Consider the following 25,441-nt stretch of genomic DNA (forward strand, 5'->3'; position numbering starts at 1 on the left):
CCAGAGAGCAGGAACATTCCAGGGCACAATACGGGAGCCTCCCCCCCCCCACCCAAGATGTTAGTTCAGCTCTACATTGCAACAATGAGGGAATCAAGGCTGCTTTTCTTTCTTTGCACCCAAGGCCCCGGTGGGCCAGCTCCTTAGATTGGACTGTGCTGCATTTGGGAGGAGTCAGTGGACCCAGGGATGCAAGAGCGAGGGGGAGAGGAGGCATGGGGATCGAGGACGTCACCTACTCCCATGTGGAGGGAGAATGGACAACATTTACTACAACAGTCATCTGCAAGTTGGGGGTGCTTATCCAAGGATTGTGCATGATAATCCCACGGAATATGGGAAGAAAGCATAAGAACTTCTAATTGTATTTATTTTTTAAAATATCATATCTTAAAAAATATTTCTGATTTTTTGGTGCATATAGATATACTAGGGGTTCATTATTATAGAAGCAAGGAATCAAGAAAAGTTTGGAAATGACTGTACTCCAGCTTGGTTTTCAGTTCCTCTTCACCAGTTTCTAAGATATATTTCAATGAAGCAGAGGTTTTCTACTTTGTTTCTTTGAGTCCTAGCATGGGATCACCACAAGAGCAGAGAGGGTGGGTCTCGTTACTCATACTTGTTCAATTAAACAGCTTCTCGCTTCGTTCTTTTGTATATTGTGCTTTTACATAAGATTTATTTTAATAGATGAGTGACACTGATTAAAAAATGTTTATTTAGCACATTGAACAGAGAAGTATGCTAAATTATCAGCAAGTTTAGCCTAAATATAAGCATATTAATATAAGACAATCACAGAATGCATCCATTAATGAGGCAGAGGTTTGCTTTAGTCGAGGATGTAGAAAGCTGTAAAGAATACCACTTCCAACCTCACATCACAATGAGAAAAAGCCAGATAAACTGCAAACTTAGAACTTTTCTGGAAGCCAGAAAACTCTGTAACTGAGGTTACAGACTAATCAGGCAATCTGAAATCTAAAGAGGCACACCTTCCCAACCCCCCAGGAAAGAGAGGATGCCAGAACTGGCTTACCTGTGGTTGGCAAGGCATGGAAAGGAGATGCAAGTGGGTAAGAAGAAATCAGCTCAAATTTTGATGAATTTCTAAAGGTTGAGTGTGGGTTAGCCTAGACACAAGGGCAGTTCACATTCATTGGCAGACTCTTTTTCTTGAACTTTTTCTGGATGCTCCTGAGAAGGATTGGGGGCACGGCAGGGTACCAGAGAGAGACTTTCTTGGTGGTGCAGATTTGGTGGAGGGCATCGGGCATTACTGTGGGAAAAGACATGAAGCCCTTGACCTTGTTTGGACCCTTCTCTCAAAGGGAAAAAACGCCTTAAGCCACTGGGGACCGGGCAGCAAACCTCTATGTTTGACTGACTTTAGCCTCGTTCACAACTGGATCACCATCAAGGAATTTTAGCGTGATATTATCTATTTTTTTTAAAAAAAGTCATAAGAATCTATAGGAAAATTAACAAAAAATAAACTTCTATTCCTGTAACAAAAATTATCCCGTAGGACATTACTAAGTCTTTATAAATTACTTTTTAAAACTTAATGGTAATTTCAACAAGGAAAAAATCTAACAGGAAAAAAATTAAGATTTTCAGAGGAAATTTAGAAAAGAAGATTAATAAGAGAAAACTTACCCTAAGAGATTTTAAAATATACAGTTACAGGAGCTAATGCAATTTAATGTTGACACAAAAGTAGACATCAAAATCAGGAGTCCAAGAGGAAATCTACATATATATTGGAATTCACTGTTTGATGAAGTTGACATTCAAATCAGTCAGGAAGGCTGAAATGGCAAATTAGAGAAAGGAGATAGTTAAAATAAGGGGACAGATATCTACTATAGAGGCTTTTATTTTACATGGTATCCAAACTCATAGCCCAACCCGTGTGATTATTTTGACCTCGTTCCTGGCTCAGTTCTGAGAGTGCAAACAAATACTAGGTTGGCCAAGGGAAGATAAATAGCAAAGTTCTGTTCCCATAGTTTACCTGATTTCCACTAGAATCTAAATTGTGTAGATTGTAGACTCTGAAACATAAGCACCGTAGAGGCAGGGAAAATGTTGGTCTTGTTAGTCATTGTGCGCCTAACTTAGTAGGAACTCAATACTGGTGAGTACTGAATAAATGCCTGGAAATGGTCTGTCTTTTCTCCACTAAGTAGTAGGCCTTACTTTGTGTTTCTTTGTTTCTTTGCGTTTTCAAATTGACTACATTTTCATTAGCAGAGGTCTGATTACTTGCCTTCCATTGTATTTTACTCTTTTCAGTCTATTTGGTCAGTTCCCTAAAGCTGGATGACAGACCAGTGTTATTTGTGATAGACTTTTCACTTGTCTATGATCAAAAAAGGGGAGAGACTATTCTTCACTTATTTTTTCATGTTGGTAAAATGTTGCCAAATATCTTTTTTGGGGAAGGATTGATATATTTTACTTGAAATTATATCCTTTATATTTTTTGTTATCAAAATCATGGTGATAATAGATAGCAATTATTTTTTAAACTCTGACTTAAACATTGGTTAAATGTTGACCGTTATATATAAATCCCAGTTGAAAAGAGAATTGTACTTGAAATGTAACTGCTGAAAGAGAGATTAAAAGCTCAGAGTCTTGAGTCACAAAGCCTTTGCTTCTTGTCCTGATTCTGCCACTTACTAGTTAAATGACATCGTGTCTCAGTTAAACTCCTTCAACTTCTCTTTTAAAGTGAGAATGATAATAGTATTTAGAATAGCACTTTGGTTCAAGAGAAGGAGGAAACAGTGTTGTTTGCCTCTGGAAACATTCTTGTGTTAGACCATAAGCTCCTTTAAAGGCAGCAGCCGTGTCTCTCTGTTCAGCATTATATTATCAGCACTTCCTAAGTTGCTAAATACATATGTGATTTGTTCCCTCTTTTAATTCTGTCAATTTTTGCTTTATACATCTTGAAGATATGTTATTAGACATATACAAATTTATGCTTGTTATAATTTCTTATTCAGTTGATCACTTAATCATTTTGAAATTCTCTCCTTTTCCTCTAGTAATACATCTTGCTTTACATCAACTGTGTCATACACAGCCACGACATTTTGGTCAACGAAGGACCATATATACAATGGTGGTCCCATAAGATTAGTATCATATAGCCTAGGTGTATAGTAGGCTATACCATCTAGGTTTGTGTGAGAACACTCTATGACATTCACACAATGACAAAATTGCCTAATGACACATTTCTCAGAACACGTCCCCATTGTTAAGTTAACATTGTTAAGACAACTGACTATAATAGCACAGCACACCAGGTTTCTTTGTGCTGGATTTTGCATGGCATATCTTTATCCATGATTTTACCTGCAAACTTTCTGAATTAGAGTAAAAGTGTGCCTTCTATTAATAGCATATGATTGGGCCTTATTTTTATACAGTCTTCTGTCTAGATTGTTTAGTCCATTGTCCAGCTAATGTGATTATTAATAGAGTGGAGCACATGTCTCCACTTTGCTATTTGCTTTGTTCGTCCCATCTCTTCTGTTTTCCTTCATTCCTTCTTTCTTCTCTACTTTTGGATTAATAAAATTTTCCATTATCCCATTTTTATTTCTCTATTGGCTGTTTAGTTATAGATTTTTTAAAAATCTTTTGTTGGTTATCCTAAGTATAAAAATATGCATTCTTGACTTACTATAGCCTATATTAAATTAGTACTTCATCAGTTCCTAAAGAATGTAAGATCATTTCCTTACTTCGACTCCATTCACTCCCCTCTTGCCCATTGTGTCATCACATGTTTTATTTCTATCATGTGGTATGGCCTGTACACAAGATTATTATTACTTTTATTTGAAACTGTCCTTATGTGTATGTGTGTGTGATATATATACATGTTTTTTTTTTTTTAGAAATACTCATACCTTTTTTAGTGTTCTTTGTTCCTTCCTGCAGTCTCATGCATCCAACTAGAATAATTTTCCTCCAGCCTGAAAAACTTCTGAAGGATATTTTCACTGGGTATGGAATTCTAGGTTGGCAGCTTTTGTTTTTTTTTTTTCTTTCCACAGCTTCAAGATGTCATTCTCTTTTCTTCTGGATTCCCTGGTTTCTGGTGAAAAGTCAGCTTTCAGTCTTATTATTGTTCCTTTAAAGGTTGTGTGTTTTTTTCTATGGCTGTTTTTAAAATTTTCTCTTTGTTCTTGGCTTTCAACAATTTGACCATGAGGTGCCTAGGTGTGGTTTTCTTTGTATTTATCCTGTTTTGGGTTTTGATAAAACTCTTGAATCTCTGGGTTGATGTTTTTCACCAAGTTTGGAAAATTCTTGGATATTATCTTTTCAAATAATGCTTCTGCTCCATTTTATCCTTCTCCATTTTTGTCTCCTTCTGGGATTCTAATTACATGTAAATTCACCATTTTCACTAGATACCAAGTCTCTTTTTATACTCAGCTCTATTTTTCCCAATCTTTTTTCTTTCTATGTTTCAGTTTGGGTATTTTCTATTGATCTATCTTTTGATGCAATTATACCATCTTCCATAGGTCAGTCTGCTGTTAATCAAGGACTTCTTATTTTCAGATATCATATTTTGTAGTTCTAGGGTGCCAATCTGATCCTTTGTAATAAATCCCAATTTCTGTCATTATTCTCCATCTTTTTATCGGTTTTGCCCCTCTTTCTCTTTAATTTCTTTGATATATTAGAACTGATTATTTTAAAGCCCTCGTGAGCTAACTCCCATATCTGAATCATTTAAAGATCTTCTACCATTATGTTTTATTTCATTGATTATCAGTTATACTTATTAGGCTCTCTACAAATCTAGTAATTTTTAATTGTATGACAAACATCATGTGTAGGTATTTTTAGAACCTCTAGATGATATCTTCTACCAATAAGTTTTCCATGTTAGGAAGAGAGTGTTAGGGACTTATTGTCTCATTCCCACCTACATTACACTGAGTTGGAACTGGATAGCAGGTACATATGACTCAGTTTGAATCAGTTTACCTCTCTTTCTCAGGCATGTGCTTCTAAGTCTTTTTATTGAAAGCCTAGCAGGTCTCCACCACTTTGACCTTGAAACACTATGAGACATTCAGTCTGCACTTCAGAGGTCTGAGACTTTGGTCTTTGGCCTCCTGCTTTCCACTGCTTCCAAATTGGGCAAACATATTGAGGAGGAGTCCAGCTGTGTGTTTGAGGCAGGTCGCAAATTCAAGCAGGACTTTGTCTCTTAAACACCATCGTACTACAGGAGATTTCAGTTTGCTTTATAAAAGCTTCCTAGTTCCAGAATTCAGCAAATATACTGTGGGAAAAACTAACCATGTGTTAGGATGTCTGAAATTTCCAATTGTCCCGCCAACCCCACACGACCACTAAAAGCTTTGTTGATTTCTCATTCTCCCAGTGAAGTCCCTCTGTGTGGGCCAAACCCAGTCATCAGCCCATGTCTAGAACTGGCAAATCTTCCACAGAAAATAGTCAGTGACAGACTGCTCATCTTAGAAGGGCTTTCCTTTCTATGGATTATTTAATTCTCCTTGATTTCTCAACTTTCCAAGGACTTTTAAAATAAGCCTGTCTTTTTTTGAACTGTAGCTGGCTTATGAAAGTTATTGTTGTAGAAATAGTGGTCCTCATCACCTACTATTTCCTACTTGGAACCAGAAGACTAAATAAATATGTTTGAATGAGTGAATGAATTTCTCAAAAGGTTGCTGTGAGAAATGCAATGCTATAATACATGCAAATTATATAGCATAATAACATTTATTGATATATTAAATTTATGTTAGTTATTGTTATGATTGACTTATGGTCTTCAACTTTCCAATATGTTGGTCCTAATTTTCATTTTGAGTGTAGACACATTTTTCTCCTTAGGCCTATAAGATCATTTAACTCTGCTTATATCTTGTGTTTTATGGGTCAGAGTAATTTTGTAACATTGCCTAAACTTTGCATAATTTGGAAATGTCTTACTTTCTTAAATCTTCGTTTATCTTTTTCTCTTTGCACCTTGCCATAGAGTTAAGATCGTATCTGCCATGATGTGGTCCCCACACAGGATGGTGGGTCACGTATCACAATGGTTATGGCAACATTTTCTGCATGGAAATCTTTGGCAAAGCTGGTAAATGAAAGGACCTGGTATGTGGCTCTGTTTATTTTTTAGGAGTAAACATACTTTAGAAACATTGAATCTATTGCAGCACTGGATGCAGTCTGAGAGAACAGAAGTGAGGTCAAGCTCTTGACTTGTGGGACATGGTGAAGCCAAGAATTCAAGGGAACAGAACTCAACGTCAGTATTCATGCAGCATTAAAATATTCTTGGTGTACTACCTATGCTGATTATCTTTTGGTTCTGTGACTAGCTTGCCGTAGTCATAGAAGGTTTTTGATTAGCCTGATATCTTTAAAGACTCTTTTCCTCCCAAGCGTCAAAAACAAACAAGAAAAACAAACAAGTAAAAGCCAGGAGATCAATGACTGCATTACTCCTGCTCTCGGTTGGCCTTGTTGCTACATTTTCAATAGCATACAGAAGTTGCAGGCTGCTTATAGTCAGGAATTAGCTATCTGTGATAATTATTTCAAATTATTTAGTGTTATGTTAGGCTTCTTATGAAACCAGCAAACAGTTAGCCATTGATGATTAAGCAGCTAGGAAGTAAAGGTTTTTTTCCTTTTTGCAATTACTGATTACAGCTTTTAGCTGTTTACCCACCCACTGTTAACTGTGCTCTTTAGGCAATATTTTGACTCCCACTAGGTTACTATAGATAATGTTTCCCTAGAGCCTGGGTCACCATGATAGTGGATACATGAGCTGTTTTTCAGGAATTAGATCCCCCTTGTCCACTTCACGCCTGTTGAGACCACCAACTCATCAGCTGGGCCCTTGCAGATGTCTGATAGGTGACTTTTTGATGTCAAGAGGCTAAAAACTCACCCTCTGATTGTGTTTTTGCTGACATTTTGTGAACACGTGTCCTATGAAGACACATGAAGTCTGACTATGCTTGCACGGATCATCAATTACCTCACCTCTCCTCACCTCCAATCATCTATCTCATTTCAGACCACCTTGCCCCCACCCCATAAATATTCCTGAGTCCATATTTTTGGGGAAGTGGGTTTGAAACTCATGCTCTTGCTTCCTCCCATGGCTGCCTTGTGATTAAAACCCTCTCTCTGCTGTAATCTCGTCATCTCAGTGTTTGGATTTCCGGGTGAAAATGAACCTGGCATGATAACGCTTACCCCTTTGGTTGTCAGTAGGGTAGAACAATGACAACATTAAGGAAGTGAGCGAGGGTTTGCTTTCTATCATCTTCAACATTGGATGTGATATGAAAATCTCACTGCACTTTAATTTCTTTCTATGTAAAAGTGGTTTAATATGGCATTCCTACTCTGTAATATGTCACCATCATTTATGAGCATTTGTCTCATACACTGTGCTTTCAACACACTTTATAATCACTAATTGTCCATTCCACACAACACTCCTATGAAATAGGTGAGATGAATTATCTCCACTTTATAGACATGCCAATTGAGACACTAAGAGATTTAGAGGCATGCCTAAAGACATACAGCAAGGCAGAATAGAAAAACAATTCAGAACCCATGAGTTCTTGATGCTCGGTCCCTGCAAGACACTAAGTATTTTATGTACATTTTAAGATCCTGAAACAAAAGAACTTTCTTACGAATGCAATGGCAGAGCAATGCCAGAAAGTTGAGAGGAGGTGGCATCATGTCTGTACTTTGATTTTAAATCTGACTGCACTTCAAGGCAAATGCAAGCTGCAAGTTTTTCATTAAAATATGATTTTGAAAGATCGCATTGATTTTTAAAATGTGCATTGCACCTCTTCTGAATTTTAACATTATCATCTGTAGGTCACAGTAGCCCAACCAGGAAGGAGAATGGAGGGCCTTCACAATTTCAGGTTCAGTGATTAGTATAGAATGTCTCCAACTCAAACTCCAGTTTTGATTTTCCCAAGAAAAAGTCTGTTATGACTGGTCACCCATTCAAGGGAAAAGCCAGAAACCCATTTACTCATTAACAAATGTGCCAGGCCCAGTGCTGGGTCCTAGAGAAACAATTCTTAAGTCAAGGACAGTTAAAAACAAAGAAAATAATGTTCAGAGTGTTTGAAACAATTCATGTTGTGTAAGCACATTAGCTACTTGGCCTATAATCAGTGGTTTCCTTACTTGTTGCATATGCCATGCCCATTCTGGCCTCAATGTGGCAAACAATCCTGTGATTAACTGGCTACAGGAAAAGCAGCAACAGCAACCAACCTAATTTTAAACCCTTTAAATGGCAGCTCAACATTGAAGCACAACAAATACAACTGATCAGAGGGTTTTTCATTAACCACTCTTGATGGGAGGAAATGGTAACTCTTAAGAAAGAATAGAAACCTCTTTGGGCCTAAAGCAGTTTTTCTGCCGTAGATCCCAAGGCTGGGAGGGATGACCACACGGGAGGAGGATGAGCAATTCAAAGCAGGACTTTCTGTGGAAGTGAATCATGCTCAGAGTAACAAGTATTTTTTTCTGCTTTATTGTGTGGGTGCCCTTGAACCAAATAGCAGAGGAGAATGAGTGAGCAAAAACATGGGGCTGGGAGTCAAGGCAGTTGTCCAAGATGGTGCCAATGAGTGACTTGGAGGAACTTCAGAAAGGGTAATATTATGGCTGGGTTTTCTGACTAACTTCCTCAACTCAATTTTGCTAAGAGTCATCATTGGTGATTTTGTACTTGCATCCAAAAGAACGTGAAAAACAATTACAAAATAAGCCAGTTACCCCCTTTCCTTTCTTTTTCCGAGTAATAATAGCTTTCTATCTTTTGATGTACTGATTTAATAAAAAATTCCTTTTTTATAACTCATGTTTTTCTGCTGGCAGCAATTGATTGCATGAAAGACCAAATCTATTCAAACATACACACACAGGCTCAAATACAGAAGTTTTGAAACATTCGGTCATTCTAATGTTATGAAGAATTTTACCTACTTCTTCTTAGCTGCACTGAACACTCAAATTGTTTCTTTTACGTCTTGAAACAACCTGTAAGGAAATATGGTTTAGAGAATTGGTGGATTGGGCTAACCTGTATTTCTTGCTACCTTCTCCTATTCAGTCCCTGCCCTGAACTAACACCAGCCCAGAGGTTTACACTGAACATTTAATCACCTGTAGGTTTCCTCATTCCTTTCAGAAACCTCCCCCCCCCCCCACCCGCCCAAAAAGAAGAAGAAGAAGACAATTTGGCCAAAGAGCAATAGCCTTTATGCTGTTAGTCTACTGGAGCTGGCCAATGCTCTTAGTCTTAGGAGAGAGTTGTTAAACACCTTCTTCTCCTCTATGGGGGGATAGGGCAGGGGAGTGGAGCTAAGCCTCCCATTTGGTCATCTTCTCCAGGCATCTTGTGGGAAATTTCTATCCTCTAGAGCCAATTAGCTATAGCCTATTGGTTCATCTCATGGTCTTCTTCTCTGCCTTATGAAGATCTAAGGATCCAACACTCATTATTTTCCACTTGACTTTTCTAAGTGGTAAGACTGTCTGGCTAACCCCTTCCTCCATCAGACACCTGGGAAAGGGGTCCCTGACTTTTGCCTAAAAGCTGCAGTAGGTTATCACAGCCATACCTGGACTTTCTTTCTGATGGATGGTGAGATATCCATAGATCAGAATTCATTGTAGATGTTAAAGTTTTGCTGTATAATCATATCTATTGACATAGTAGTGGTTCATGATGTGTTAAATGGAAAAGGTAGATTACAAAACAGTATATATATAGTTTGATTTCATTTTACAACTGTATATGCATTTAAAAAAACCTGGAAGCATGTACAACACTGCATCAGTGGGAAACTTTCAAGAAATAGATTTTGCCTTCCCTTTTCTATTACCATTTTTTAATTTTAATTTTTTATGAGGAAGATTGACCCTGAGGTAACATCTGTTGCCAATTTTCCCCTTTTCGATTGAGGAAGATTATTGCTGAGCTAACATCTGTGCCAGTCTTCCTCTATTGTGTATGTGGGATGCGACCACAGCATGGCTTGATGAGAGATATGTAGGTCTGTGCCCAGGATCTGAACCTGCGAACCCTCGCTTGTTGAAACAGAGCACACAGTTAACAAATATGCCACTCAGCCAGCCCCTTATCATTATTTTTTTAATGTTTTTAATATACATATATAACAGTGTAATAAAATAAAATCAATTTTTTATTATTTCAAAGTATGTTGTAGTGATAAAGAAAGAGAGACATTTATCAAGAAAGTGTATGTGTTCTTCAGTAGCCTAGAAGAAAATGTAGTGTCAATGTAACAACATTTTCCAGATAACAAAGATAATAATAACATATAGCACTTGTACCAGGGACTCTATTAATATTATCACTAACTTTCACAACACTTCTGCAGAACGGATATTATTCTTATTATTCTCCCCATTTTACAGAAAACTAAGGCTCATATGGTCTATGTAACTTGTCCAAGTTATGACTAAGGAGTTGTGAAGCTGAATCTAATATGCCAATTGGTGGAAATGCCTCATCATGCTTGTGATGAGAAGACTACAACTGACATTCATTTTGTAAATAGGTTATCATCATTAATGAGGAGCGCTTGGATGTGAATGGCTAATAAGGTTTATTGCTGTACTATCACCAATCCACTGTATTATATTGTCTTATAGTCTCTGAAAAAATTCCCTAGATGAAGAAGATGCCAAAATGTGCACGCATATAAAATATAAAGCAGACAGAAGGGCATCCTTTCATTCACTTGTAATTCCTGAAATATTATAGGCACTGGCTATGTGCATGAAAACCAAAAGACTTGAAATATGTTTCTATTTAGGCATTTAATTTTGCTGTCCTAGTTTTAGGGGAAAGCCTCAGGAATAGGAGAGCTGGATGGAGAATAATGCGTAGAATAGGGAAAGATAGGTAATTATGACAGCTGAGAAAAAATGGAAAATAAAAGAGGAGAAGTAAGAAGAAAGACAGAAGATTTATGGAAAGCAAAAATGAGTCAGTTTGTTTCTAGACCAACCTTCTGGACTGAATCAATTTATGAAATAGAAATCTTCAAGTTATCTTAGTGAGGAAAAGTCTTGGAACTGACTGTGGAAGATGGAATTGCAGACATGGAAGAATTAATCAACTTGATACGAGGAGAGTCATAAAACAGTGCTGGTAAATGTTTAATAACTGGCTCTCAGGGGGAAAAGCCCTGATTTGTTACCTTGACCATTTCTATGGTGTGACTGCTCCCACCATGGCTAATTTCAAATGACCAATGTTGATGAAAATGTAATTGGGAAGAAATGCACAAAACTGGCCCTTGTGAGTCAATGCCAGCTGGCTCAGGCACACCACTGAATTACTCCATTGAAGAATGAGTCAATAGAATAAGACTGCTAATTTCATACTGTAGGTTTAGTATTTATCATCTCTTGAGATGGGTGTTAGGCTTAAAATTTCCCTTAGCACATCCTTTCTTCATAAAAAGTACACTAACAATTTAAATAAGATTCTTGGGGACAAATATACAAAATACTTACAAAAAATGTTTTTTAAAGTAACATCAAGAATCCTCAATCGATTTAGAAGTGTTGTTATTTTAAGTTCAACTAAAATACACTAACCTGGAAGATTTAGGTTATTTTCTCAGTTCTACCTGGCCTATTTGTTCGATGTGGGTCTGAGGTTTTACTGAAGAGGAATTATGCACAGGTAACAGAGATGGGATGCAACAAATCACCTGAATTAATTATTGTAGAGTATGTTCACCTTGGCTGATTGTAGCGTATAGTGGGTGTTCAATAAATGATGGCGCCTCTCCTTCCCATTCCCCCAGTATACACACACACGGACGCTTCTTCTCCCCACTTGACTTGTGTCTTCTTCCAACATCTTTCTTGGGATTACAACCCACAGTAAGGATACTTATGCCTGCTCTGGTAGCAGCTCCCCTCGCCCTCCTTCTAAGAACATGTTAATCCTAACAGTTTGTTACTTCCATATAGAGGTTTACAGCATTCCAGCTCTTTTGAACATTTTATCTCATCCTCTCTCATAGTGGACTGGTAAGGTATGTATTTAGTGCATGGAAGATTTATCTCCAGTTCACAAATGAGAAAAAACGAGACTGACAGAGATAATGTAACTTACCCAAGTGTTCATGTGGTGGATATAGCCAATATCTGGGTTTTCAAAATTCTGTCTCTAGTGCTCTTTCCATCACACCTTTATTTTTCTGATAAAGCTGAAAAGTGGAGCACTCATGGCTGCGCAGGCAGCCGCCTGCAAGAGAGTAGCTGGGTGCTAGAAATGATGCATTCCAGAAATATGGCAGAGATGAGTCTGCCTTTCTTTATCGTGACTTAAGTTTGTGTCAGTCTTTTATTTTTGAAATAAGAAGAGTAAAGAATGAGGACGAACAGAATTTTCGAAGGCCTCACTGTTGATCTTTCACCATGTTGGGCAGTGGGTGTAGGCTATGCATTCTGAGATTTCTTAAAACCCTATTGTGTGCCAAGCTTGGACCTGGGAGCCAGGATGCAAGTTGTACAGGAGGGAAATAGTTCCTGCCATCATGGAACAAACTTGGGGATGACCAACCATACCCATGTGAAGCCACTAAATTGGTGCTGTTAGAATAAACGAATTCTTATGGAGTTACAACATTAGGTCATGGACATGATAAATATGCTTTGGGGAGGTACCTGGGAAGATTCCAGGGCAAAGTGGTCTTATGCTGGGAGGTGATCATTTTTAACTTTCTTAATAAGCTTTGTTTAGTAAATAGAGGGGTAGACAAACATTAATTGAGTGCCTAAGTGCCACTATCCCAGTAACTCCCTGCAAAGACCCTGTTATCTCTGTATTAAGGAAGAGGAAATTTGTTACTAAGTGTAACAAGTTGACTTGCCCAAGACTGTACGTGTATTAAGTGGTAAAAGTCAAACCTGAGTATACCTGCCTTTTCCACTATGCCATCCTGTCTCATTTGCCAACTCTTGGTCTTTGGGATTTTAATCGTCTAGCATCTCATCAATATGGAGCATTTGGCATTCTCTAGCCAGGCAGGTCTCTGTGTGCACTACCTCCCCTTCCCGCTCCAGCCCTCTCCATCACATACTGGGTTAATGAGCACGATCCATGAAAGTAAAATAATCCTGCTGCAAGACAGGTAGCAACTGAACCAACCCCTCACACGGTCATGCACACGGACTTCTCCGATGTATATACTATGTTACTTAAGTGTTTCTGACTTGAGTTGGCATCAGTGGCAAGATACACTGTATCAGAAACAAGAAAAAAGAATGGATTTCAGAATGAAATAAACATTTACAAGAAATGAAACCTTTTTACTCATGGTAGTAGCTGGTAGAATTAAAGCTTTCTCCTCTCCACCACGCATGGGTTGGAGACTTAAGGATATTATGGTACTGACCTCTTTATGATGCTGTCTCACATATAGTCCCTATCTTATTTCTCTTGGATATGGTCCACCCATAGCATTACCCTTCTGTCGCAGGGGGAGGTGGTTCCCAGCAGTACTGCCCTGTATTCCATAAATACTCTGCTGACTCCACCTGAATATGTACAAAGGTTATGCATGAATGTTAAGTGTAGGGAATGCCTCTGTAATTGGTGATATTTAAATATATGTTTTGGACACTCGTGGGTGTTCTCTCTCCCTCTCTGTCAAGTATATAGACACACACACACACACACACATCCCTCCTTCTTAAACTCACAAGGCTTCTTTCAAAAAAGAAATAATAAAGAATATCTGTTTTCTGGACAAAACCTTACATTTTTCTTAAGGAGTCTTTCACAAATTATTGATAAGGTTCAGCTTTTAATCGGTATACTTAAATTTGTAAGACAACTTTCAAATTAAAAATGCAACCCAGTTGTAAGCCAAAACTAGAGCCATTTCTTGTTAGTTTCTTGTTATTTACAGGTGTAGTTAAAATATAACTCAACTTGAAAAATGTGCCTGATCCAACTTTGAGTGTGTTATTTGTCTGAAGAGTTAGATTTTGGTAAGTTTTCTGTTTTTCATAAGTTTGGTTTGTTTCTTTTTCACTTAGAAAAGAACCACTAAAGACAAATAATTTGATTCATTATTATTTAGAACTCTTTAAGAGAAATATATGAAACTTCTACGTTAACAGATTGGATAAAAGGTTTAAGTCGTTTATGGTTTTAGCAAACTAGATTTAAATGGCCCAAAGGTTAATTTTAAATGAAAAAGTATTCCCAAAACAGAGTTCAGCCACATAGGTGAGATATGTGGCCAAAAAAATGCATCTAAAGCCATCCATTTAACTATATGATGGTAAATGTCATCATCTAGGCTCAATTAAGGAGTGCCAAGCCCAGATCATCTCAAATTCTACAGAACGGCCAGCACAGCAACTGTTAAGTCCCATGGGGAAAAAGTATGTGTGGGCTCAAACTTTGGACTTAAAAAAAATGAAGTCTCTGATAAAAATGGTTTATTAGAATAATTTGTTAATTAAAATTATTTTATTATTTATCAAAGCAGCTTTGTGCAATCGCATAAAGCAGAGTTTATGTTCTTTCTTCTCTTTTCAAAACAAGGGAATGTTTTGCTTCGTGGGCTGTGTGTTTCAACGTCAGGATATTGGGGTTATATAAATTAATTGTATCTTTGCCGCTCTGACACGAATAGACTCTTTAGGAATAACATGTTGAAGTACCGATGGCTTTTTTCTTTTACCACCCACATTATGTTATGAGTAGCACAAGGTATTTAAATGCTTTGGCACAGAACATGAATAAAGAGCTGATCTTGAAAATACCATTATCATTATTTATTTTGAAATTGACACTCTGCTCTATTTTAAGGCTTACACCCAGTTTTATCTGTGTATTTCAGATAATCCAACACACACATAGGAACCAGCCCCAAATGTCTTTCTTTCTTCACCCCTATCCATGGGTATTTCCATTTAGTTTTCTGAGGAAAAAATAAAAGGTGAAGAAAACATGGATCCAGAAAAAGACATCAACTGAGGAATTTTGTTTATTATAATTGGACAGCTGCTGTTGGCCTAGTAAGGATCATTTTATGTTTTATTTTTATTATGATTGAAGAGATATCACTTTGCCAACCATAATTTTTACAATTCAGCTTTTCAGTCGAAATGAGATGACCTTTAGATTTTCTTCTTTTTTTTCAGCAGATGGTTGTTCCCTAAAAGTGTCATTGTTTGCAGACGATTATACTATTATCTTAAAAGTGACTAATTTGATGTTATATTTAATAGATTCTTCTTTTTAACCTACCTCGGCTGAAACGCACATATTGATTAACTATCTTTAATCTAGTAGTGTGAAAAGTCTTGTGAGGACTCTGAGGGAAGGAATCTGGCCCTCGGTCTTGGAGAGGATGCTATTAATGTCTTTATTTGACAAAGATTTTACTTTTGAATTAAGGAGCTACTTCAAAAATATACTTTATAAAGTCACAAACATGGACTAGGCCTATTGACCTGCTCCAAACTTTGGTTTTGGGACAATGTGGGCACAGCCTAGGTCGATCATCTCTGTGTTCCCATTATCTGGCCCAGAATGAATTTTAAATAGAAATGCTTACATTTTCACTTGTCTCTGTGACTGTTGACATTTTTGGGGAGTCATTCAGATATTGTGGAATGGGTTTGCTACGCACTGAATGTTTGTGTCCCCCTCAAATTGATACGTTGAAATTCTAACCCCCTAGGTGATGGTATTAGGAGGTAGGGCATTTAGGAGGTGATTAGGTCATGAGGGTGGAGCCCTCATAAATGAGATCAGTGCCCTGTTAAGAGAGACCCCAGAGAGCTCCCAGGTCCCGTCTGCCCTGTGAGTACTCGGCAGAAGACGGGCATCTAAGAAACAGAAAGCAGGCACTCAGCACAGACTGAATCTGCCAGCACCTTGATCTTGGACTTCCCAGAATCCAAACCCTGAGAAATAAATTTCTGTTATTTATAAGCCACCCAATCTTTAGTATTTTGTTATAGCAACCCAAATGGACTGAGACAGGGCTAACATACTGAACTTTTAGAAGTTTTCAGTTGTGCAGCTGAGTTTTATCTTGCTACGTCTTGTCAAGCTTAGAACAAAAGCTGACACGAAGAAAGAGCTCCTAACCACGTTGGATGGACGTCTTTCCGGGGTAACTTAGTCAGAAGTCATGGGGATTCCATTTTTACTGACCATATGCTCTTAATTCCTGAAGTGCTAGAGGACACATGTGGCATCTTGTGCGGGACTATTTTGGGATGAGGTCTGGTATAAGAATAATAAACAGAAATAGCACAACAAGTGAATTTTGCCACTGACACATCAATATCTTTGCAAAATAAGTATTTGTGTCTAGAGTAGTTAGAGGAAAGTGAAAATGGAGATTCCATTTATTGGTGGGATTTGTAAAAAGGGATGGGCGCAGTTTTCAAGGTCAATTAGTTGATCTTCCAAGACTATATATGTTAGGAGTTAAAGGTAAAGCTCTTGCTCAATGTGGAGCTTCATTCCATCAAATAAAACGCTAAGATTTTTCTCTCAGGATCACAAAGTGTTTCTAACAGAAGTAAGGCATTAAGTGGTATCTTAGTCTCCTAAAATTAGGTAAGTTCCAAAACACCCAGTTTAGTACACATGGGAGGTTAGAACTCATTGGTTTGTACACTTCTAATCTGAATAGAGTAAGAAAGCCTTTCATTTAGTCATATATTTGCTAATACAGAGTGCCAAAAAGTAGAATAATTGCTGCCCAGCTCCCCTCCAGTACACATTTCCATAATCCTTATGAACTCAACCCTGAGACTTGTGGTTTTTCTCTATTCATCCTTACATTTATGCTCCCAAAGCATTACATTGCATTTTGTTTGTTTGTTTGTTTGGTGAGGAAGTTTGGCCCAGAGCTAATATCTGTTGCCAATCTTCCCCCCCCTTTTTTTGTTTTTCTCTCCAAAGCCCCAATACATAGTTGTATATCCTAGTTGTAGATCATTCTAGTTCTTCTATGTTGGACACCACCACAGTGAGGCTTGATGAGCAGTGTGTAGGTCCGCACCCAGGATCTTAACTGGTGAACACTGGGTCGCCAAAGTGGAGCAGGCGAACTTAAGCACTCGGCCACGGGGCTGGCCCCTACGTTGCATCTTAATTATTTTTCACATTTCTGTTTCCCCCACTAGATAGCGTCCTTTATTTATTTATTTATTTTCTGGGAAAAAGCTTTATTTTTAATTTTTTTCCCAGTTTTATTGAGAAATGATACATATCACTATATAAGTTTAAGGTATATAGCATGATGGTTTGATTTACATATATGCTGAAATGATTACCACAATAGATTTAGTTAATATCTATCATCTCATATAGAGACAATAAAGAGAAATCCTTTATTTTTTTTAGCCTAGTTTGTAGAGTAAAGAGCAGGGCTCTGAAGCCAGACCACCTGGATTCAAATTTCAGCTTCTTCCCTGCCAGTCAGTGTGAGCTGAGTGAGTTACTTCATTTCTGTGACTCAGTGCCCAATTCTGTGACATTTGAAAGACAATATACTCGACTCACAGGGTTGTTATGAGGGTTAAATGGATTAATTTATGAAATTACAACAATGTCTAGGACATAGTAAGTGCTAAATAAATATTAACTGTTCGTGGAACATAGCACTCATTCAACAAATGTTGATTGAATGATTAATTGTCAGTGATATTTGAAAAAGCATCTCTTACTGCGAGGTGGTGCAAACTTTGCTCTGGTTGACACTCATGAGGATGACAAGGTTCACTTGAAGGTGTTTTGAAACTGTGGCTATTTTCTTATTTGACAGTGTGAGTCACGGCCTTTATATATAAAACAAAAATCCTGCCTTGTGCGGGCAGATTGGTTCTTCTTTTGGCATCATCTATAAAGATATCAGATCCTGTTCGGGAGTTACGGTGTTAGCATTGTTGATGAAGCGACCACACTGCGCCGCTGTGCCAAGCATATCCACTGAGCTCATAACTTTATCCTCTGCTACGTCATCGTAACACCTCTAGTCAGGCCAAGTATGTTCAGTTTGGGCCTGGATTTCAGACTAATCAGATTCCTTTCATATCTCAGTGGTGTCAGGGGCAGAAGAAGCTACTCCTAGATTTGACTCAATACAAAGAGGTTAATCTTGAAGATAATGGAGGATGTGTAGTGGGAATTAAAATAAAGAACAGTTAGCACATTTGTTGGCTTGGGTCATGTTTATGCTTTGTTGTCAACTGTTATCCTTTATTTGAAATAAGATCTCCTGCATTTATTTGACTCATAGAGTCTGGCAGAGAGTGATAAGATGTTTAAATTTCTTCAATTATGTCTAAATTTTGGTTTCCTTATATTTCACAGCAGGAATCCACTTTCCAGTCAAGATTTTACAAAATAATTCTTATAATCATCATTGGATCTTAAAGTGATTAATCTTTGCGACCAAACCATAAACTTCAACAAATGCAATGTCTTCATTTTACATCTTAGCTCCTGATGCTTCAAGAAATTATATGTGCTTTGAGAATGGATAAAGTCCCATCTAGAGCTAAATTAACATGGGCTACAATGTATTTTCTTTTTCTTTCCTTTTAAAAAATCTTTAAATGTAGTAGGTGCTTGCTAAATCAAATGAAATCTTAAAAAAAGATTGTAAAATAAAAAAGAGTCTTTCCTCATTCTAATTTCACTCTTCAGAAATTATTACTACTAACATTTGCCATCCCTTTCTGTGCTCATACTAACACACGTACATACACACAGAAATAGGGTGGGTTTTTTTTTTTAAAACAAATGAGATCCTATCTTGCATGTCATCCTGCAGTTTGCCCTTTCCACTTTGTAGTACTCAAAGGATCTTTCCAAGTCAGCACATTGAGATGTACACATTCTTTTTAATGTTTACATAGAATTCCATTATATCAATTTACTGTCATCTATTTAACCATCTCTCCTCTTGGACGACATTTAAGTTATCTCTAATTTTTCACTATTACGAACAATGCTACAATAATCATCTCTGTCTCTATCTCTTTACACATTTCTATGTTTATATTTCTGTAGGATAGCAGTGGATTTCTAGGTCATAAATTGCATATTTTGGAAATATTACCAATGCTTTTTCTCTCTCCCTTCTGTCTCTACCATAGTCAAGCGGCTAAGATCTTCTGTGTTCGTTGTCACTGAGGAAGGATGTTCTAATTCCAAAATCAGAGGGGGAGAAAAAGTCTTCAGGGCTTTGGTTTACAAAAGCCCAAATGCTTAGGGGAATGGAGAAAACTGGCAAAGACAAAATGTGTGGGAGACACATCGTAAAAGACCGCAGAACTTCTGTTTTAGGTTAGAGAAAGTTTCTCTAGCTTGGTGGAGAGGGAGGGGGGATGGAAGGGAAGTGAGGACAGTGGAGGCATTTGTAGGTCCTAGCGCAGGCCAGGCCTAGGAAACCTATGTTTCCCAGGTTACAATCTCAGTGAGGAAGCCAGCCCCAGGGAATGAAGGCAGCGGGGTCCCAGAGAAGAAATGCTGTGTGTGGCAGAGGCAAACCTGCCTGCAAACAACCTTGCCTCTATGCCGAGACTCCAGCTAAGCAAGGGAGCAGAAAAATTATTCTCAGGCCCTGAGCATGGTATGAAAGGAGCAGAGAAGGTTGCTGGACAGAAAGGGACCATGCCACTAGGAACAAGGGACATCTCATAAGTGACCTGTCTGGGATAACAGCTGAGGACCAGATGAGCCAGTGACTTCCTGGAGGATGCGCATGTGGACTGACGACTTCGAGGATCACATACTTCTCTCCCTTGTCTCCAAAATCTTGACATGATGTCAAGACTTGGAAATTATGGGGGGAAAGAGCAGTACCCTGAATTGATTAGGACTGAGTTTCTGTGACTCAGCAAAGTATCTGGATTTGGTTGCTGAGATTCTTATCTCAGTATTTGGACATTTATCTCAGGATTTGGGTATTTAAAATGTTTTATAATTGCTGCAATTTTTCCTTCTCTCCAAAAAAGTTTATTTCAATTTACACTCCCATCGACAATATATGACAGTGCCCATTTCTTATATCTGCACCAACACTAGATGCTAGCACTCTTTTGAATTTTTTTTTGTTAATTTAAGAGGAGAAAAATGCTATCCTTGTTGTTTTGTTTCCCTGGCCATTGGTGAGCATCTTTTCATGCTTATTGATTATTTAGATTTCTTCTTATGTGAAGTGCTAACGTAGTTCATTTTATTCTTTTGTATTGTTTGATGATGCATTTTATCTTCTACTTAAAGACTAACTACTGGCTAACGATACTTAAGTGATGTTTAGTCTTTAGACATTGCCCCTCAAGCCAAAGGAGAATATATCATTTTCTCCAAAGATAATTACTACTCTATTATAGAATCAGTCCTCTTTAGTACTTCCTATCTCATTAGTCTTAATTGTTTTAATGTCTTAAAGAAAGACATTCTGATTTTCATATAGAAAGAAGTTTAAATGGGGGGGGTAGAAGGGACATCGAGAGATATTTTCAGTTATTTTCAATTTTTTGTGTGTTTCTAATGAAAAATAATATTTCAAAAATACACCATTGATTTCTTAAGTCAGAAGTGCAAGATCATAAGGATTGTGACTGGCTGCTTACTAAGTTACCTTTCTTTAAGTTTCTTCCCAGTGGATTTAAATTTGACTTAAAAACCCATTTACTTATGTTATTTTATTTAAATTCTTCTCCAGGGTGTTCCTTCTCCCCATCTGCTGACAAATCTCTGCTTGATGTTTTGGTGATTCTTTTAAAGTTTAATATGCATCATTGGCCAAATCATGATTCACTGAAATTGTGTACTCCACTGATGTTAACACTTAGAAATGGTTTATTTTAAAGGTGGAGAAACTGATGTTTGGGTGACACTGGCCCGTGGCAGAAGCACCCCAAGTCCGGCTCACTTCTCCTCCCTTCCCTTCTATCCAGTACTCAGCATACGCTGTATTTCTTAGCTCTCTTTCTGTTTAATAGGCTCTGGGAATTAGACAGTTTGAAGAGCTGCTGGCTGTTCAAATAGAGGCCAGGTTGTTAGTCTTTACCATCTGAAAGCGGCTTTGATGGTCTCTGTAAAATGAACTCGTGGACACCCACCACACCGTTGGCATCCCGGGAGCAGTTTCAGCAGAGATCAAAGCCTGTCCGTTGCGTGGAGGCAGTTCCCTGAGGACAGTGTTGAAGCTTCCTGGCAAGCTCTCTTTGCTGGCTTTACAGTGCCACTACCTGTGCCCTGCTTGCTGGAGAGCACCATTACCTGTCCGGGGTCCACGGATTAAAGAGGGCTTTCAGTGTTCAAACCCATTCTCTGGCAGCTGGAATTCCAAGTGTACTTAGAAACTATAACCAACTCTATTAATTTTAAAATGAAGCGAGAATACCACTGCTTTTCTTTCTCCAACACTGTCCCTTTGTCTCTTCTGGGCTGAAGCTGTTCTTTTGGACGTCATTTGCCATGGCTGAAATGATTTAAAATGTTATGCAATGGGGCACCAATGGGCAGCAGGGAACAAAGAGCTCTCTGGTTATCAGAATTGATGTAAGCAAAACTCTCTGCCTAACGCTCAGCAGAAGGGTAAGGACACATATTTATTATTCTAAAATCACTTTTATTCCTCTTGCCAGCAAGATTCCATATTCTTACCTAACCTGGTAAATGCTTGGTGTTTGGCAGAGGAAGCAAGCTTGTTTTTTGGAAGTGACTGTCCTCATATGGGTAAAGACTGGATCCCAAGCACTTCATAAAAGTGCTTTTCATATTTTTGAAAATATCCAATATAAAGTAAAGTTATTAGACATTGTCCTTATCATTCTTAATTCAGAGGACAGGGAGTCTGGAAGGTTCCAACAGGACAGATGCCCCACTTGGTAACTTGGTTTGTCATTTTCTCATAGGAACAAAGATTCTTTTGGGACAGTCAGACAATGGCATCCTCTCTAGCTACCTGAGAAAACATGTTTCCCTCATGTAAGTCCAAGTTCTTTTCTGCAGGCTCAAAAGCCAAGAAACGTGACTCAAAAACTAATAGTGTGGGCCCCCACAGCTTGGGCAACTAAATCTTCAGACATAACAAACTCTGCTCTAGACTTTCATTTTTTATCAGTCTGGGGACAGGAGGTAGATAAGCAGGGGGAAATCCAAAGATAAAGGAACTCTCCCACGTAGACGCTGCAGGAGGGAATTTTCGAGAGTGACGACTCAGAGTATTGTGGATTTGTGAAGTAAGACCTCTCCTTCATGTGGCTATTGTGACATTCTTGTGGAAAAATGAAAACAGAGCACACTGTGTCTACCACGGCATACTTAACATCCACAAGTGAGGGCTTCAAAGTGCAGTGGAATTGTCTGGGGCAATACACCCTGCAGGTGTGTAGTGAACAGCAGGGTAACGGGGTTACTGGAAACGAATGTAGGAAAACAGAGCTGGCTTTTCGGCTCCTTGCACATCTGCTAGTGCTGAATTCATGGACAGAAAGAGAGAAGGAAGCTGCATTCTGAAACAGGCAAGAAGAATTCCTTGTTAGTCCAGAAGAAAGGATGAAGCAAGTAAAGCATGGATACGATTAGGACAGGACCTCAGCTGGTTGGCTTAACCTGTGTTAGTTCTTTAAACTGCTGATTCCTGGTTCTTCTATTCTCTTAACATGCTTAACTTTTCCAAACCTTTTCAAATACGGTATCTTACCTGATGCCCGTAATAATCCTGTGAGACATATGGGCTAATCATAGTGTCCTCATTTAAAGGGGTGGTGGGGGGGGGACTGAGACCCGGAGAAGTAAAAGGATTCACTGATTCCCACTGAGTGAGACCATGTGGCAGAGCCAAGCCTGGACTTTAGGCTTGAAGCCAAGTCCAAAATTCCTTCCATAACCTGTCTCCCCTGGATATGCAGTCTAGCTCTATCAGTCCCCTGAGTTTCAAGCTTCAGTTGACTTCGTTTACTTGAGAAACAAAACAAAACAAAACAAAACAACCCCCACCCCTGCAAACAACCCCAAACTTTAAGTATTTTTTATTACTAGACAAGTAATATGTAGCTATAGGAAAAAAAAAAAGTTAGAAAATACAACTAAGGAAGAAAATAAATATCACCCATAATCCGGGCACATATCGCCACATAGCCCCACTCGTATCCTGCTGCTTTGATTGTGCAAATGCATACATTTAGGCAGGTTTTTACTTTATTTGCTTTTTTTTAATAAAAATGAGATCATTTGGTATAGAATGGACTTTTTTTTATTCACCTACATAATGAGAAAATCTGTCAAAGTCAATATTAAAGACACTTTTAGAATATATACAGTTCCATGACTGCCTACTTTTCCATTCTATGGGCATAAGAATGTATTTAGTTTTACTGCTATATGTTTTCAAGTTTGCTGTACCTTTAACAACACAGCTGTGACTATGCTAGTGATTAAATTGTTGCATACATCTTCACTATTTCCTTAGGATTAATTTCTAGAATTAGAATTGCCAGGTCAAAGAGTATGTATATTTTTACAGTTCCCATCAGGAAGCAATGTATGAAAGGGCCTATTTCTCCCCTCTTGAGCAGCACTGGGTTTTAAAATCAAAAATAGGGCTCCAGGTATTTTATATCGTTGCAGAGGAGTAGGCCTCCAGAACATTATGAAGGAAACGCCAGTCTTCCTTGCAAAGGTACACCATTTATAAGCAAAATAAGTATAACATATTCTTTCTCCATTTTCCAAGCCCCAGAAGATCAGCTACTGTAACAAAACAAGATCCATAGGAGAGGACATTGAGGAAGATTGTACTCAATCCACACTTCAAAGGCTCTAAGAAAAACACAACCAAGGGAAAGTCTAATCCATCAGTGGCCCATGGCCATATACCTTCTCCCGTAATCCCTTCATTTTTTACAAGTTAAGTAGGGTTAAGCCAGGTCAGCACTTGGATAAATGTCCTCTAAGGAAATCCTAAGTACCACATAAAGTGTTGTTCATGATTGTGTAGATGTCAATCCTGTCAAACAAGCTCGTGTAGAACTTTCCAAAATACCTATTTCAGAGTGGAAAATATTCTGTCTTCTGGAATATTGTTGATGAAGAGAGAGTAGGAACTTATCGGGAATGAGTTCTGTTTGGTTTGTTAGATTTCTTGGAAAGCTTGTGAAGATGGCTGCACCTGATGGCTCAGGGTGGTGAATTAACCACCAGAGTTCCTGATCCGGAGGGAAGACCACCCACTTTTACTCAGAAGATGGTTCAAGAAAGTACCAGAGACTTCCAGCTACGATGAACACATTGCACTTTCAGGTTGTCAAGACAGGCAAAATGAACAGCTGATGCAATTATCTAAGTACTTCAAAAAAGAAAAAGAAAAAAGAAAGAAAAAAACTGGAGAAAAGACCTTTTTTAGCAGGAGATTGGAATCTTCAATGAGCTCTCTCCCTGTTCATAAACTCCGCCAATTAATACCCAAACTTTGTCCTGCACCCCTCCCGCTTCTACAGAAAGATGCAAACTGGAAGTGTCACAGAATGAAAGGAGGATGGGAGCACACTGCAAGGAAACAACCTTTTGAGAATCTAAGGGGTCAATTGTGATGGAATCAAATAGAAGGGCTGTTTAGAGATCTGAGGTGCTGCATGTGGCTCTTTTGTGTTTCAAATGTGCTGGTGTGTTTTATAGCACTGTTACATCGTGCAAATCCAATTTGCAATCTCAATGTTGTCAATAAGAACTGTGATCCCTCAGCACTATGAACTGAACCTAAAGTAAGTTTAAAAAAAAAAAAATCCACTTCAAGTGTTAGGTTATACCAAAAGTTAAGAAAATATTTTTCTAACAGCTTTCCATTCTTCAGTGGAAAAGTCTCAGGTACTCAATAAGAATTGATGAATCATAGCAGTTCATTGACAACTGATGGGTTCAAAAAAGCACTTGAAAACAAAATGCAGCAAATAGGTGAGAGCCAATACACGTAGAAAGAAATCTTTTTAACTCTAACAGCCAGTATTATTCATTTAATGATTCTATTGACTTTATACCTACTAAAACTTCTAGGTTGAATTAATAGTCAAAGCAAGTGGAGTTGACTATAATTTCCCAACTGTATTTTTTTAAATCCATGTATACTATGTGATATTTTTAATATGGGGAAATATTTTCTAGCACTTAATTTAGATGATAATGTAGAGTATTGTTCAATAAGTTTTCAGTGAATTAATTAATATATGAATGAGTGGCAGGTAGGAAAGAACCCCTAGTTTGAGCAAATGTGGATTAACAATGAAATACTCACATTGCACACTTAGTTTTCAATAG

At 38.1% G+C, this 25,441-nt stretch overlaps 1 long non-coding RNA gene across 3 annotated transcripts in view; it reads left to right on the forward strand.

The window, feature by feature from the left end:
* Nucleotides 1–25,441, forward strand: part of LOC139081801 (uncharacterized) — a 77,458-nt gene that overhangs the window by 1,985 nt on the left and 50,032 nt on the right. The window contains exons 1-2 of one of the 3 annotated variants that reach the window (XR_011537127.1): nt 2,019–2,143; nt 22,042–22,114. This is a non-coding gene — a long non-coding RNA (uncharacterized lncRNA). Of the gene's footprint in view, nt 1–2,013; nt 2,144–22,041; nt 22,115–25,441 lie in introns of those variants that run through there. The other 2 variants (XR_011537128.1, XR_011537129.1) reach the window with 2 other exon arrangements.

Source organism: Equus przewalskii, chromosome 2 (assembly GCF_037783145.1).
Source record: "Equus przewalskii isolate Varuska chromosome 2, EquPr2, whole genome shotgun sequence".
Lineage (NCBI taxonomy): Eukaryota > Metazoa > Chordata > Mammalia > Perissodactyla > Equidae > Equus > Equus przewalskii.